The sequence below is a fragment of the Panthera uncia genome, chromosome E1 (genome assembly GCF_023721935.1).
Source record: "Panthera uncia isolate 11264 chromosome E1, Puncia_PCG_1.0, whole genome shotgun sequence".
NCBI lineage: Eukaryota > Metazoa > Chordata > Mammalia > Carnivora > Felidae > Panthera > Panthera uncia.
This window is the reverse complement of record NC_064814.1, coordinates 57,457,784-57,473,810: the sequence shown is the minus strand read 5'-3', so window position 1 is coordinate 57,473,810 and position 16,027 is coordinate 57,457,784. Positions and strand designations below refer to the sequence as shown.

The window sequence follows — 16,027 nt, the reverse complement described above, 5'->3', positions numbered from 1 at the left end:
GCAGGTGCACGGAGCAGGTGGATGGGGCAGGTGCACGGAGCAGGTGCACAGGGCAGGTGGATGGGGCAGGTGCACGGAGCAGTAGGATGGGGCAGGTGCATGGAACAGGTGCACGGAGCAGGGATGCACGAACAGGTGCACAGAGTAGGTGCACGGGGCAGGGCTGGGACGATCTCCTTAGGAAGGCCTGCTTGCAAGGTGGGCCCTTGGGCTGGTATCTGGGCTCCCGGATGGTAAACAGTTCCTCAGAGTGATATAAACCCTCCCCTAGAACACGAGAGTGACTGCCTGTGCCTAAATCGTCTGGGGAAGTACTGTGCTTTATGAGGAACGCCTGCTTTCCTTCTGGGACGTTGGAACTCCGCTACCTGCCAGGCACAGGGTCCTCCTAATGAAAACCTGGGGCACTGGACCTGTCGAGAGCTGCCCTGCTTATTAGGGAAGGTCACCAAATGACCCGTGAGCTGAGCCCGGGGCCTCGGAGGCTCCTCAGCCCGTCTCCTTGAGAACACCTGCACCGTACAGGTGACTGAGCCCAGGTAAGGCCTCTTCACAAACTTCTAAGATTTGGAGGGTGGGCGTGGGGCCCCCTCGTCTGGCTGCCGCTCCAGACAAGCCTCGTAGTAAGTTCGCTTTGCAGATTAAAACTGCTGCCCAACAGCCCGGAGGGGTCGCCTCTTTCTTCGGTCTCTCCCTGCCCTCTGTCACTGGAGGCTCCCTCGGGGGCTGGAAACCCACCCTGGCAGACGACATCTCACACGTGCTGTCAGAACCCGCTTGGGGGGGGTGGGGGGGCTCGGTCCGTCCTGCGTGATTCCACTGGGAGGCAGGAGCCTGGCTTCCTCCACACTTTGCCCCGTGTACCTTCTCCTTTGCGGACCCTCCTTTGTTTCTTCCGCAGTAACAGTCCACGTCGTACGTGCAGAGGTGGGAGTCCTATCGGCAATTCAAACCTGGAGGCAACCCCGGGGCCGGGCAGACACATCACATTTAACCTTCGTTACACAAACAGGCTTAAAACAGCAAACCCAAATGCAGCAAACATATTTTTTCTTTTTTTAGTTTTATTTATTTTGAGAGAGGGTGCGTGCACGAGCGGGGCAGGGGCAGAGAGAGGGAGAGAGAATCCCAAGCAGGCTGTGCACCGTCAGCTCAGAGCCCGACACGGGGCTCAAACTCCCAAACCACGAGATCGTGACCCGAGCCAAAATCAAGAGTTGGATGCTTCACCCAGGCACCCCAAGCATACTTTTTTTTCTTATCTTAATCAATATACAGCAGCATTTTTACCCTTGCATTTACAGAAATTTATATAATCCTCATCAGTACCCAAAGATTAACTTTTAAACTGATAAATCTCAGAAGAGGAAGTCACGGTGACGCACAGATTACCTTCAGTTCTGCACCCACCCGCGTCAGCGTTCTAACCCGTGGCCACGCCGCATGTCCTGTCTGTCCAGCGCTCTCCTCTCAGCCTGTGGACCGCAGACTCGGGGGAGCCACAGAGTTCCTAAATATTCTCTCTACAGAGAAAAGCTCTCCCATATGTGATCAAGGACACACATCTCCCATCAGTTCTAGATCTTATATCAGGATGCAACTATGTTTCCAATGCATATGGTGCTTGAGTTTAACAAAACACGCATCCATTTACAAGCACGGTTGCATTCCTGGAGACGATGGGTGCGTGCAATTCTACAGAACGAAATACAACAAGTTTTTAAAATCTGTGATAGCCCCGTAGAACAGTAGAAAGCGATACTGGTATTTCAGAAATTGCGAAGAAATGTGGACGGTTGTGAAAAAAATATGATTCGATCTGAAAAGAAAACAAATGAGAAAAAAAATTGCTGAAGGGAAAGGATCATTGTGGAGGGAGAAGCTGTCCTCGGGATCGCCAAATTCAAGGTCCCAGACAGAAGGAAAGAAGAGGGCTCTTTGGGGAGCACCCTCCAGGCAGCCAGACCAGTCAGCCCCTTCCCCGTCCCAAGACAGATGGAAACGAAGCAGAGAGTGGGAAGCTGTGTCCAGTGCATTCTGTGAGGCCCAGATGATACTGACCGCCAGGAAGGACAGGAATCTACAACAGTGCCAGCCACCCCCCGCCCACCTCTGGGTTGGTCCCCCCTGTTGTAAGCCCCACAGGCAGGCACCGCGGGGGATGACAGGCATGTATTTCCAGATACGAGGACACATCAGAAATCCACCAAGCGTTCGAGGAAAACCAACACTATGAAAGCCAGGAATCAGACTCAACAACCTGATGAATTAAGGGTTAAATGGCTCTGGGGCACCTGGGTGGCTCGGTTGGTTAAGTGTCCAACCTTGGCTCAGGTCACGGTCTCACAGTTCGTGAGTTCGAGCCCTGCGTCGGGCTGTGTGCTGACAGCCAGGATCCTGGAGCTGCTTCGGATTCTGTGTCTCCCTCTCGCTCTGCCCCTCCCCCACTCACACTCTGTCTCTCTCTCTTTCAAAATAAATAAACATTAAAAAAAAAGAGTTAAATGGCTCTTGGGGCACCTGGGTGGCTCAGTTGGTTAAGTGTCCGACTCTCAGTTTCGGCTCAGGTCATGATCTTGTGGTTTCTTGGGTTCGAGCCCCAGGTCAGGCTCTGTGCTAACAGTGCAAACCTGCTTGGGATTCTCTCTCTCCGTCTCTCTGCTCCTCCCCTGTTCTCTGTCTCTCAAAATAAATGAATAAACTTAAAAAATACATACATAAAATAAATGTCTCTTGGAATAGGCTTGTGAACGGGCATAAAGTATCTCCTTCAAAGTAATTAAATAACTTGTAAACTGAAATTGTGGCCATCAAAATAAAAAATTCAACAATAAATTACTGAAATATTTTCTCTCTGGATATATTAAATAAGAACATGATAGATGAACGCAGAACCAGAACAAAACAAAAGAGCGGACTTGATCGGTGGAGTCCCCGGAATATTCCACCTGAAATTGGATGAAAGTGATTCACGGTTTACAGCACCCGGCAGAACCAAATGGAAAGGAACCAGCCACATACAACACGTCAGAGAAGATTTGGAAAAGAACCAGCTAGAAATTCTAGGCTGAAAAGTACAATGATTGAAATTCGAAACTCAAGACACAGCAGGAGAGAGAATCAGTGAACTGAAGTATGTACCAGAGGAAAATACTTAGGATGAAGAACGGAAAGACAGAAAGCTGGAGATCACAGAACAGAGTGTGAGAAACACAGCGGGAGCACTGACGCGCATTTAACCAGAGCCCCAGAAGGAGAATAGGGAGAGAACGGGTTGGAAGCAATATGTGAACAAATAAAATGGCCTTAGGATCTCCAAAGCTGATGAGAGAAATCAAAACCACGGATTTAAGAACCAATGACTCTAGCAAAATAAATAAAAATAAATATACGTTCAGACACATTGTAGCGAAACTGCGGAACACCAAAGACAAAGACAAGTTTTTTTTAATTTTTTTAATGTTTTTATTTTATTTTTGAGAGAGACAGAGAGACACAGCATGAGCAGGAGAGGAGCAGAGAGAGAGGGAGACACAGAATCCAAAGCAGGCTCCAGGCTCCGAGCTGTCAGCACAGAGCCCGACGCGGGGCTCGAACCTACGAACCGAGAGATCATGACCTGAGCCGAAGTCGGACGCTCAACCGACTGAGCCACCCAGGTGCCCCCAAAGACAAGATGTTAAACCCAACGGGGGTGGGAGAAGAAGTGCCAGTTAGACCTACAGCCGACTTCCCAATGGCGATGGCAGAAGCAGAAGACAGAGAAATGGTGTTTTCAGAAACACGGTTTTGAAATAAAGACATTTGCAAACAAGGCAGAAAACAAGAGATGTCGCCGCTAACCAATTTGCAGCAAAGAATCTAAACAGATGGAACACTACAGGGGAATGAAAAAGAGGGGTTTTTAAGGTAAATATTTAGATAAATCAAAGTGAAAATCAGTCATGTAGAACACTAGTAATAATATTGCCTTGCAGGGGCCTGAAATACGGACAGAATCGAAAGACAACAGCACCTGAGCCAAGAACGGAGGAAGGAGGGGACACTGCTCTGAGGCCCTCACCTTGCGCAGGAAGAAAATACCGTGAGTCATGGCATGTGCTCTGACCTGGGGAGGCCGATAAATAATAGCAGGAAAGTTGGGGCACCTGGGGGCTCAGCGGGTTGGGCTTCCGACTTCGGCTCAGGTCACGATCTCGAGGTTCGTGGGTTCGAGCCCCGTGTCGGGCTCTGTGCCGACAGCTCGGGGCCTGGAGCGTGCTTCCGATTCTGTGTCTCCCTCTCTCTCTGCCCCTCCCCTCCTCGTGCTCTGTCTCTCTCCCCTTCAAAACTAAATAAACATTAAAAAATTAAATAAAAAATAAATCATAAAAGGGTTGGAATAAAACCATAAAGCAATTCTCATAATCTCGGTGTTTAAATGATTTTCCTCGAACAAGACGTATAACCCAGAAGCCACATAATCAAAGATTAGGATATTTAATCGCATCAAAACTTAAAACACTGTGCTGAAAAATGACGCCTTCAATGCAAAGTTGATTTCCAAGCAGCAAATCAGAAGCCATCATATGTAGCACATTGAACACACAAAGAATTTACAGCCAGAATACATCAGGATCTTAAACAAATCAATAAAAAAAAAAAGACACATAACACAATAAAAATCGGACAAACGATATGAACAGGCAATTCACAGAAGAGAAATACAAATGTTGAAAACCATGTGAGAAACACAGAGCTTACGCCAGCCACCAGGGAAATGGAAATTAAAAGACTAATAAGATACGATTTTGCCCTCATGATATTGCCCAAAATTAAGAAGACTCATAGTAATAACTATTGGCAAGAATATGAGGAACCAATTGCTTTCAGAAACTTGCTAGAATTGACGTAAACCTGTGAGTTCACTCGGAAGCCGTCGGGCGTCCCCGCCCGGGTGTAGACGCACGTTCCCTTTGCCCCAGCGACGTCACTTCTGGAAAGCCGGCCGGAGGAAACGATGGCACTTGCCCGCGATCATACACACGCCAGGGTGGGGGTAGCGTGCTCTGTCCCAGAGGAATCCCGCACCCGCGGGACGTGGCCGCAGACATTTCGGAACAACGGCGTTCTCTGCAGACATTAAATAACGTGCAGACGCCCACCTACTGACACAGAGAGACGATCGGGACGTCGTCGAGCACAAAGAGGAAGCTAACGCGTTTGCTGGGAAACCACCTGTGCTCGCGGTGCAAGGCATGCTGTTCGGCACCTTCGGGGTGCCCCGGGGACACTTTCTGGGGGGCCCGAGGGGCGGCGGGGCCCAGCACAGGTGCGGGATCCGGGTGGCTGTCGGAACATCCAACGGAGGGCCCCGAAGGGACTTGTTCTCTGACTTCTCAGATATGTGACCTGATGGCTGTGATTAATGAGTCATGTCTGATGACGGTTCCAGACGACCCGTGCCAGCAATTTGATCCCTCCCGGGAGGCATGCGATTTCCGTACAACGTGTGAAGTCTGGCGGCCGGCCGGGAAGCGGTCTCCTCCCACCCCCCACGTGGCTCCCCGGGCCGTGTGCACGGCAACCCCCATCAGTAAGCAGCGAACTTGACTCGTGTCTGGAAGTGTTCATCTACCCCGGTTGGCTCTGTATCACTGAAATCTCATAAAGCAAGAACATATTAACATAACACCTAAGAAGTATCTACTTACATGAATAAATGTCCCCTAAGTGCAGCTTTCTATTCTGTATCTTCTTGATCAGTGGATATTAAAGAATTCTCTCATCTGCAAGTTCAGAAAACATTTTGATGTCGCCAATGGGCTTCTGCGCTCAAAGGGCATTTGGGGCCAGCTCACGGCTGGTGACCCGTCTTCTCCTGGAGCGAAGGGGGTGAGGACGGACGAGGAGGGTGTGCAAGTAGATGTGTTTTCCCTGGTGGAGTTCACACCCAAAAAGGGAAGGGCCGTCACGAGCCCGGATCCGCCCTGTAACACCAGCCCTTCAAGCTCCGTGCACACAGACAGCAGCCGCCTGGGTCCCCAGCTGTCACCCCGGTGCCTCCAGCCTCCCTGCCTCCACCCTCCCAGCCTCCAGCCTCCCAACCTCCACCCTCCCAGCCTCCAGCCTCCCTGCCTCCACCCTCCCAGCCTCCACCCTCCCAGCCTCCAGCCTCCACCCTCCCAGCCTCCAGCCTCCCTGCCTCAGGATCCCTGCTCCCTGCAACACTGCTTCCCAGCGGCAGGACCAGGAAGAAGCACAGACAGGCCACGGCCACCCTTGCTGTCCCCCGGGCATTTCACACGCATCGCACGCCTGTCCCGGAAACAGCTTCCAGAAGAAATCCTGCTCCTGTTTTCCCTGGACCATTGAAGGCATTTGGACATAATGGAGAATACGGGGTTTCTCTGGAAATCCTGAGATCCACCCAAACGGATGGCCGAGGTCACCCACCCCTGCAAAGTTCACGCTCAGCCACCTGGAACCTGGCTTTCTGCCCTGTGGCTGGTGATCACAGAGGGAAAGAAAAGGAAAGGCCGTTTAGTTCATTTGTTAAACACACGTTTTAAAGTCAAGGTAATACACACACACACCTTCAGAATCCAGGTGACTCAGGAGGGTTTCTGCTGAGGAGTGGCTCGCCTCCTCCCCGCCGCCCGGGGCACATTGTGAGAGACTCGGGGGACATGCGTTGGTTGAGATTTTAACGATTTTGTCCTCTCGGCACCCGGTGGGGTAGAGACCCACTCACTTCGTCCAACGTCTACCCGTGAAGCAGCTGCTCATCGGGGCCAGGGGCACGGACGGGACACAGATCAGTCCAACGTGTCCCCACCTTGCAGTGGCCTCTGTCTAGGAGGTGTGGGGGCTGGACATTACACCAGGCATCTAAAATGCCAGAAGGAAGGAAATCACTGGTAAAATGAAAATACCAGTGGGCGTTTCAGAAATCCGGGGGGAGCCCAGCCAGGGGCCCAGGTGGGAGCCGGGGGGGAGGTACGGGCCGCTGGGCACCCACGCGTCCCCCAGATCAGAAAGGACAACAGAGGAAGAAACGGGTGAGGTCTTGCGGGTGGGGAGCCGCTGGGGGCTGAGACAGAGAACGCTGGAGCCGGGCGCGGGGAGCCAGAAGCTCGTGGCCCTCGCCCCGCGGGCGCTCGTCTCGCTCGTCTCACTCGCAGGCCTCGGTCTCGCTCGTCTGCAGGAGGCCAGAACCGCAGGACGTAAAGCAGCCTGGAAAACAGTAAGCTCAGCGCGTCCCAGCTGATCATAGCGCCCCCCGCCCCCCGCCCCGCGAGCCCGGGCCACCGCAGGGCGGCGGTGCGGAGAGGGAGCTCACGGACCCCAGGGCAGACCAGTCCCGCCGTGCGCCCTGGCGTGATCGGCGACGGGAGGCCTGACTCCGACGCTCCTCCGGGAGCTGGTCTGACACTTTGCAAACGCCTCCAGCGACAGGGGTACCTGGGGCCGAGATCCTTCAGGATGAGCCGAAACCCATCCTTCCCGGGAAGGGTTAATGAGACAGTCACCAGCCCCCCCCCCCCACCAAGCCCCCACCTTCTGGTCTGTCTGGAGGCATTAATTCCATTATCAACTGGTCAGCCCTGGGGAATGAACTTTGAACGGCTTACAGCAAGGTAGGTTAATTAAAATCTTTGATCAAAGCCCCATACACAGCATAAAACTTCTCGCTCTTAATTATCCTGGACGGTCTCACAAGCACCAAAGCCAAAGGCGGGGCTGGGGGGGGGGTGTTAAAGAGGCTGGGAGGTGAGGGGCCCGGCGGGGAAGCGGTGGCCCCCATCAGCTCTCCACGTGGCGTGCCAGGGAGGCGGTGACGCACCAGCACCCCCCGTGCACCCCGTGAGAGGCTGGGGCTCCGGAGGAAAGACCCACACGTGCCCCTGAGGAGGCGCCAGGCTCTCGCGGGGACCCAGGAGCAGATACTTGTCGTGCGAGCCTGGGGAGACCACGAACGCTTCTCAAGATGGTGGCTGTGAGCCCAGACCGGGAGGTTGTGTCAGAGACCGCAGAAGGCAAGCGGAGAGGCCTGGAGGGGAGGGCGGGCGGGGTCTGAAGCCTGGGCTGTATGTAGGGCCCAGGGCACTGGTGCCAGATGAGACCAGAGGGCTGAACAGGGGCCCGACCCCAAGGACAGCTGCTGAGGGCCGTGGGCCGTCGTCCTGGGGGGAAGTCTAGCTTCGCGGAGGGGGAATGAGCTGCAGGGAGTGAGTCAGGAGGCAGGAAGTTCAGGTTGCTGACTGTTCAAGTGAGAGAAGTTGCCGTCCCACCTCAGGCGACGGCAGGGGAGGGAAACAGTTGTATATGAGGGACGCTGGGAGGAGACAGAAGTGTGCAGGGGTGGCCAGGCTGACTGGGTGTCCGGGCAGGTGACAGGGACACTCACTGAAGGTGAACGTGGGAGGGAGAGCAGGCTGAGGCCTGGGGAGATCATGGGGTCCATTTGGACGCTCTGAGTATGACGGGCCAGGGACCTAGTCGCGGCCCGCAGCTAAACCCTCAGTGGCTCTCCATGTGTGTCAGGATGCACCCAGCTCGGGCTCTCCCCCGAGAGCCCCGGCCTGTCCACTCGCCTCCTGCAGGCCGCCTTCCGGCCACCCGAACGCCTGTCCAGTCCACATGAGCCCCAGGCCCTGTCCCACCTGGGGCCCCTGCTCCCTGACGTCCAGAATCCTCCTCCCTCCGCCCCTCTGTCATTCATTCCCGGTGACTGTCCAGAGGAGCCCCCCCCCCCACACCCCTCAGCAAGGACTAAAGAGACTCTGGACCGGCCTCTCCCCACGTCCAGACTCTGACACAGCAGCTCATTTTCAGGACCCAGGAATCTGCATTTCCAGCAAGCATGCCCAGCGGTCCCCGGGCAGGATCTGAGAAGCCTTGCACGCCACACCCACCAGCTAGCGCATCACCCCCACCCCACCCCCATGCTGGTTGCAATAATTTTGGAAAAGGAAAATTCATGTTTCTGTAATCTTAAAGTTTTTTTAAATGTTGATTTATTTTTGAAAGAGAGGGAGACACAGAGCGTGAACAGGGGAGGGACAGAGAGAGAGGGACGCAGAATCCGAAGCAGGCTCCAGGCTCCGAGCTGTCGGCACAGAGCCCGACGCGGGGCTCGAACTCACAAACCGCGAGATCAGGACCTGAGCCGAAGTGGGACGCTCGACCCACTGAGCCACCCGGGCGCCCCGTGTTTCTGTAATCTATTTGTATTGATCTTTATCAACATATAATCCAAGCGATAACAACGTACTTTCTAAACAGTTACAGCATCTGGGGTTCACCCCTTTCAGCAGAGCTGTTCCCGTTCAACCTCCTGTGCACAGAAATCCGGGCGTGGCTGTGGCGAATCGAGTGTGAGCCCCGCGCCCGAGGAGAACGGCGGCGGTCCAGGGCCCCGCGCCCTGCCGCCCCTTCTGTGGCGGGGACACACATGGCAGTCAGCAGGCCCGCCCCTTCCCCACGTGCCCCAGCTCGGACGGGCAGATGTCCCCCTCGTTTAGCTGCCACGGGGTCGGACACAGACCCTCTCGATTCCCTTGTTTTGTCTCGGGGTTTAGCTGCCACGGGGTCGGACACAGACCCTCTTGATTCCCTTGTTTTGTCTCCTAAACGATTGGCTGAAATGCTTGTCCTCCTGAGACTGTGTAGACAGAGATCAATGCTTCTGACCGGCCCGGACTCCCCGCTCCGCCCCCGGACCCCATCAGCCCCGGCTGTAACCTCCCCGACCTATACCTTGGCTAATCCTCCCCCACAGGAGTCTGAGGCCAGACCTCCCTGAGGAGACACGGATGGGCATCCAGGAAGCTCTCCCGACTGCATAAATGAAAGCAGTTTTGTCTCTGACGGGCGTCAGCGCTGTGAGCATCTGTGATCTGGGGTCTGGGGACAAGGTTAGAACGTGGCTTCCGGTTGGAAAACGGGTCATTGCCCAGAAGAGGGGCTCTCGTGATGGGCTGTCCTTCCGTCTCGACTTCCTAACCCGGAGGCGTTGGCAGGCTTAGGTTCTGGTTTGCTGCCACACGCGGCCGAGCCGTTAGAACCACGTGGGTCTAACGGGTTCAATCAACTTAACGGCAGCCGCCAAGGGAAAGTTCTGGGGAATGACACTCGTCCACCTCCTGTCTGCGCCCGTCCTGTTTCCTCCACCTTAGATAGATAGGCTTGTCCCTTCCCTGCCGTCCTGGGGATGATTCAAAGGCCCCCTCTTCCAGGAAGCCCTCCGGGCTGGTCCTCCCTCCAGAAATGCAGGGAGGGCTCCTTCCCCAGTGCTCAGCTCCCCGACTGTGCCGCAGCCCAGGCTTCCCCGACACGATCTGAGCCCCGACGCTGCAGCACAGAGTGGGAAACAGACCGGCTCATGTCCCCGTCGACTTCTGTTGCCTGCGGCCTCCACCAGCCGCGCGGTTCCCACTGGGCCTCTGTTTCTTTATCTGCAAAATGGGGATAAGAATCTGGCCAGCACCCCGGGGTTCCTAACAAGGTCTCAGGAGACGCCGTTGCTGTGGGTCCACGACCACACTTCAGTAGGACGACCTGGAGTGTTCTAAAGGGCCAGGCCCGTATCCGGAGCTCAGTAAGCTGGGGGCCCTACCGATACTGTAATTATCAGACACCAGAGCCTGACACACAGTAGGTCCAGCGGCTGCTTCCACCACCAGTCACCTCCCCCGCTCCCGGCAGGACCCCGAGGGCAGCCAATTCCTCCTTTGAAATGCCTTCCCTCAAGGAAGGAAAGAACAAAGTCGTTTCTATCAAGACTTGGGGGGAGGGGCTCTGTTCTGGGGAGACCAGGCCGTCCCGGGTTCTGAGCACAAATGCGGAAAATCCCAGAAAATCCCGGCCGGCCGCTGCCCGCCCCAGGCCCACAACCCCGTCCCACAGGACACCCGCCAGTCCTCCCCCGAAAGCTTCCCTCCTCCTCGGAGGCCAATTTCTGATGGAAACGAGTTCCCTGCCTGAGCGCAGCTGTAAGCTGAGGGTAACAGTTGGCTTTGTAACCTTGGGGGAAAAAAAGACAAACAGAGGAGCCTCAAGAGGTTTATCAGGGACCCCGGGAAGCTGTAAAACATATGCTGTGACATTTCGGTCCTTGACAGGTTGTGGCAACCGGGGAACAGCCTTTTCCTCCGTGCTGACTCAGCCAAGTTAACGAGGCTCTCTGCTTTGCCTCCCTCCCCGGGCACGGGTGGGGCAGACTTATCTGGAGAGCTCCTCAGGCCCGGCCCGGCATGCCGCTGTCTCTAGGACCCCCAGATGCAGGCGTGGGTCCCCAGGTCATGCAGCTCTCCCACCACCACGGACAGGGAGGCCAGGCCACCGATCCGGGGTGACCCGTTCTGGTTACACATCGCAATCACTTGGCAGATGCTGGGATGCGCCCTCAGGGGTTCTGAATTCCGGGCACTGCCCGAGCCTCAGGGTTCTGCAAAGCCCCTGGGTCATCCCGCATCCGAGGGCCGGAACTACCAGCTGAGAAAAAAAAATTGTGTCGTTCAGATTTAATTTTCAAAACGGAGCTCTTAAAGATCCCATGGGGCCGTCGTCAGAGCATGTGGATTTGCAACAATTTTTCTCTTTCTGATCCAAGAAGGATCAGACCCTGGAGGACCAGCATCACAAAGCCGGAGGACGGGGGACAGAATGGCGACAGCGAGAGCCTCCTCCCTCCTCACCTCTGTGTGGCTCGGGGACTGTCCTTGCACGCGGACCCCACCGGTGGCTTCAGCAGGCCTGATCCAGCGGGCTGGGGCCAGGACACGGAGGGGCGGGTGGCAGGTGCGACGGCGGACCCCCAGACCAGGGCACCTGCCAGTGGCTGTGAGGCCCGTCACCCATCCCACAAAGGGACAGGACGGGAGGGGAGAGGAGAGACGGTTCACCCACAGGTGACAGAGCGATAAGTTACTCTGAATCCAAAGCCGGTTTGTCTCTGCCCGGGACCCCGCGAAGCTTGGTTACAAAAACTGAAGGACGTTCCGTTTCCGCACTTCTGAGTGTGGCTGTAAATCTTCAACCCGCTGTGAGGTCTGTTCGGGAAGCAGAAAAACACACCGCCAATGAATGGGAAGAGACCGCCGGCCTCAGCGCCCATCCGAGAAACACAACTCAAAACACCAGTGACACACACGGGGTCCCCCGGATGGGAGCGCTTTGAAAATCTAACAGCCACGTCGGCAAAGGCACGGAGGCCAGCGTCTGCCGCGTGAGTGATGGATGCCGGCCGTCCCCCGGGGGGGGGGGGGGGGGACGCCTGTCCAGGGAGAACCGAAAGAATTGTCATGAGCACACTTTGGTGCAGTAATTCTGGGAATGTGTCCTTTGGAAATAATCGGGGCTTATAGGAAGGTCCACAAATAGGACTGTTCATCAGAATTTTTATTACGATCCTGAAAAATTGGTATAAATATCCAGTAATGTAGAACTGGACAAAAGGTGTTATATTAGAAATATTTCATGAGGGGCGCCTGGGTGGCTCAGTGGGTTAAGCGTCCGACTTCGGCTCAGGTCATGATCTCGCGGTTCGTGGGTTCGAGCCCCGCGTCGGGCTCTGTGCCGACAGCTCGGAGCCTGGAGCCTGCTTCGGATTCTGTGTCTCCCTCTCTCTCTCTGCCCCTCCCCTGCTCACGCTCTGTCTCTCTCTCTTTCTCTCTCTCTCTCTCTCAAAAATAAAATAAAAACATTAAAAAATTAAAAAAAGAATTATTTCATGAAATGATATGAACCATTAAAACAATTTTAGAAATATTTTTAGTAACTTGGAAAGGTATTCAGAATACATTACTGAGAAAACAGGTTAAAAATAACATGTTTACTGATTCCCAATCATTGGAAACATATACAACATTTATGTATGATTCACATACACGAAATAATAGAAGAAATTACCTCTGCAATATTAGCAGTGTTTTTTTGGGGGGGTGGGGTAAGGGCATTATTACTCTGATGATTTTTTTCTTAACTATTTTTTTTGGTTTTTCCACAGTAAATCTGTATCACTTGTGACTTTCTGAAAAGACCTCCGTTAGAGACAGTGGGTCAGAACGTACATTTAGTTTCTGCTCTATCCCCAATTCTGCTAAAACGACAATTAAACATTTTCTTTGAAAGGATAAGGACGCACCCATAAGACTGTTTGAGAGAAAGTGACCCGAAATTTTGGAAGCCGGCAAGTGCTGGAGAAGCAGTGGGGGGCGGTGGGAGGTTGTGCGCTCCGGGGAGGGTAAGGGAGGCCCAGACCCCCTCCCCCCACCTGCCACCTCAGGGGGAAGCAAGGCTGTTGGTTGAAAGTCTACGTAAGAAGTAACCAGACTCCAGGACGCTCTCCTTATGCTCACAGAGGACTGAAGGCTTAGCCTCTGGACGCCGTGTCCTCTGGGCACAGGGGCCTCGAACGCCAAGAACGGTGCCGGCCGGCTCCGTCCCTCGGCTCCCAGAGCACCAAGCAGGATGTGGGAAGCCCTTCCCTGGTCACCCCTCGTTCCCAAAGGAAAATTCTACAGATACCAACATGGGTGGGGCGGGTAAGAAAACCTTTTAAAGAAGGAAAACATAGCTTTCGGTCATAACAGGGGGGAGAGGGCCGTCCTCAGAGTCCAGAGCGAGGAAACTCACAAAGAGCTCTCGGAAACGGAAATTAGGCAGGAATGAAAAATTCAAGAGAAAGGAAGAAGACAAAGGTGAGAGAAAGGTCCAGAAAGCAGAACCAAAGACTAAGAGATGGGGAGAAAAATGCAAGGGGTCGGCGGATTGTTCCAGAAGATCCAACGTGCAAACAACTGGACAGACAATTGAGAAAGAAAAAAAAAAGGAGAGAAAACTCGAACAGGCCTCGGGTTGAAAGGGGCCGCCAGGCGTCCCGCACGGAGGTCCAGTAACTTGCACAGCGGCACGTGCCCCCACGGCACTGGAACGCCGGGGACAAAGGGTTTCCAGAAACTTCTGGACTTCACAAAAGGATGGAGAAGCAGAACGGCTTAAACTTAACAGCAACCCTGGAACTCAAAACACTCAGCAATGCCCCGAGTGTCCGAGGGACAGCGATTTCCAGCCCGGAGTCGTACCCCCCCACGTCACCAGGCAAGGTCAAAATAAAGATGTTTTCAGACACGAGAGATGTCAGACCATCTACCTGCAGGCAGTTTCTCGGGGGGCCCTGCAGACGTGGCCGGGCAAACAGGGAGAGGGAGAGGAACACTGACGGGGGTAGAGAGGACACAGCAGACCCCACGGGGCAGAGGCAGCGGGAATCTCGGACGAAGGGACGGGCTGTGGGTGAAAATTGCTTCCTCTGGGGACGGACACAGGGAGGGACTATTCCCGGGGCCCCTGGTGGCTCAGTTGGCTAAGCATCTGACTCCCGATCTCAGCTCAGGTCACGATCTCACGGTTCGTGGGTTCGAGCCCCGCGTCGGGCTCTGTGCCGACAGCTCAGAGTCTGGGGCCTGTTTCGGATTCATTGTCTCCCTCTCTCTGCCCCTCCCCTGCTCGAGCTCTGTGTCTCAAAATAAATAAGCTTCAGAAAGGGGAGGACTGTTTCTAGAAACAAGTTTCACCGGCCCATTGGGCCCTTTATATTATGTATAATTCTGATTAAAAAAACAAAAACAAGCAGGAAGAAACTCTCGATGTGCTGACCTCGGCAATCCCACTAAAGGATTCTGGAGACACCTGGAGCTCTAACAGCCTGTGACTCTGTTGTTTCCCCGGGATTCACGGGAGGCAGCTCCCTGAGCTCTGGGGTCCTTGGGCATCGCTTGGGAATTGTGAAATGACTCCCCGATGTCAGCGAATAGATCAGGTTCTCCTCCCTCTGTGCCCTCCTTGGGGCTCCTTTGGGCACGTCACTGCCTGTGGCCGCGGGAATCAGTGTAAGTGTGGACTCACCCCTGCTCCCACCCTGGCCGGACCCCTGAGCCTGGGCCCCTCGGGGCAGCTCCTGACCCTGCCGGAGACACCCCAGCGCCGTCCCCTCACCGCACCCCCTCTGCGTCCCCAGAGCTGGGATGCGTGTTCCCTGAGCTGGCACAGAACCAACTCGGTCAGGCACCAGCCTTGTCTCCACCACCTGTTCACACGGTGGTGCCTCGGCGTCTTCTGGGGCCGCGGCAGCTTCCAGACAGAGAGCGGGGGACACCAGCGGCCACCAGCTTGGCCACCGGGGAGCATGGCACACGGGCTTTACCACTGTTGACTTAGCATCCGTTTCACTTACAATAAAGTGGTGCCACGTGGCATTAACTCAGGAAAAGAAGCTGCAAATCTTAGGCCCTTTTGGAAGGTGAGAACAGGGCCGCTGAAGGGATCCAAGGAGCCGCTTTCCGCCCTGGACCTGGCCCTCGGCGGCCACACAGGAGGGCCGAGCAGGAGAGAGGAGACAGCCAGTGTCCCCTGACCACTGACTGTGACTCAAGCACTGTGCTCAGTGCACTTCCTGCCTTATTTGTGCTTGCTTCACAAAAAGCCTCTTTTGTTTAACGTTTGTTCATTTTCGAGAGAGAGAGAGAGAGAAAGAGTACGAGCGGGGGAGGGGCAGAGAGAGAGGGAGACACAGAATCCGAAGCAGGCTCCAGGCTCCGAGCCGTCAGCACAGAGCCCGACGCGGGGCTCGAGCCCACAGACCGTGAGATCGTGACCTGAGCCGAAGTCGGAGGCTCAACCGACTGAGCCCCCCAGGCACCCCCAGACAATTCTGGATAAAATATCAGCAAATTAAATTCAGTAGTGCGTTAAACGAAGACTCTCTTTGCATGCACAAGCAGGATTTACTCGACCAGTTCCAAAATTGTTCAACACCAGCACAAATATTAACGTCGTCTTGCTATAATAAGAAGTCATAAAAAACCCACCGGGGGATTTTCGGCTTCCAGAAAGACGGAGTAGGTGTGGTTTTACGGGAGGACGCGGTGTGTGAGGGGAGCACGCGCAGACTCAGGGAGGCGGACAAAAGACAGGCTGGGAACACCCAGACCCAGGGAACGGTATGCCGGTGAGATCGGCGTGTTTTCTCTGGGCCTCGTGT

At 54.8% G+C, this 16,027-nt stretch overlaps 1 protein-coding gene across 1 annotated transcript in view; it reads left to right on the top strand.

The window, feature by feature from the left end:
• LOC125927125 (uncharacterized) overlaps positions 1-12,650 on the top strand; it is a 105,004-nt gene extending 92,354 nt beyond the window's left edge. The window contains exon 2 of the transcript XR_007459237.1: positions 12,514-12,650. The gene's annotated coding sequence lies outside the window, so the exon portion shown is untranslated. The remainder of the gene's footprint in view (positions 1-12,513) is intronic.
• The last annotated feature ends 3,377 nt before the right edge of the window (positions 12,651-16,027 follow it).